The following is a 1,246-nucleotide window of genomic DNA, read 5'->3' on the forward strand; positions in this document are numbered from 1 at the left end:
CACCTGGCCACAGCCAGATGGTGCCCATGGACTCCGGTGCTGCCTTGTGCCAAGGCTGGTGGACTCAGCTGGCGAGGGGACAACCTGCACTGTTGAGGTTCACCCTGAGGGAATCCTCTCCATCCCACATAAGATCCCAAACCACCTGGCTCTGCTGACCGCTGCCATCCAGCTTTTCATTTCTAGCTTCCATAAGGATGTCTACTCTTTTCCATTCCCTCAGGAACACCAGGATTTTCCAGCAGCATTTTCTCCTCCAGGAGACTAACCCAGGCATCGCTGGATGCACTCTGAGAGATTCCAGAAAACACTTTGTGCTCTCAGGAGTGAAATGGGCTGGAATAAACTGTGCCATGAGGGATGTGCCCGTCCCAAGGGTGCTGCAGCTGCTCTGGTGCTGGCAGGTTGGCCCAGGCATGGTGAAGCTGTGGGGTTTCTCAGCACATGGGGCTGAGAAATGAGGTGGGTGTGGGCACACGTATGTGTGTATGTCTCAACATGGGATTTAGGGCTCCACACAGGTGGGCAGAGCTCTTCTGCGAGGGCAATTCCTGGCCTGGTTGGGGCTGCATCTCCCTGAGGTGGGAGGTCCCTTCCCACCCAAGCCATTCTATGATTCTATGATGAACTGACTGTGATTTCCTGACAGTCTTTGAAAAGCAAACATCTGCAGATCCTCTCACTACCCAGCCTTGGGGTGGGAGCAGGGGGAGTCCAGGACCCTCCTATGGACTGTGGGCTCAGCAGAAGGGAAATGGACCTCCAGGGGGGATGTGGATGCAGCAGATCGAGGTTCACCCTGGCAACTCCCCCAGGGATGCTGCCACCGGGACAGTCACCAGCAAGACAGTTGGGAGGTCTGACCAGCACGACCCTTAACTCCTTTTAAGGAGGTACTGGTGACCAGGGAACTTGTCTCCATGGCATGGGGAGGGTGACAGCAAGAGCAAGCACAGCAGGACTTTGTGCATGATTTATCTCAGCCAGAATGAACAGTGTGGTGGGACGATGCTGGGGAAAAGCCCGAACCATACAGTTTCCGACTCAGAAGCACAAACCCAACAGAGACGTAGTTTGCTGTCGTTGGTTACACAGAGCAGCTTGGAGAAAAGTCAGCTGGAAGAGGCACCATTCTCCTGGTTTGTGCCACCGAAGGCTGCGGTGTGTGGCATCCCATCCCTCCCCATGCCCTGCAGGCTTGGGGCTGGGCACGCTCTGGTCATGGGCATTTGGAACTGGCTCCACC

This window comes from Buceros rhinoceros, unplaced genomic scaffold, assembly GCF_000710305.1.
Source record: "Buceros rhinoceros silvestris isolate BGI_N320 unplaced genomic scaffold, ASM71030v1 scaffold16599, whole genome shotgun sequence".
NCBI classification, from domain to species: Eukaryota; Metazoa; Chordata; class Aves; order Bucerotiformes; family Bucerotidae; genus Buceros; species Buceros rhinoceros.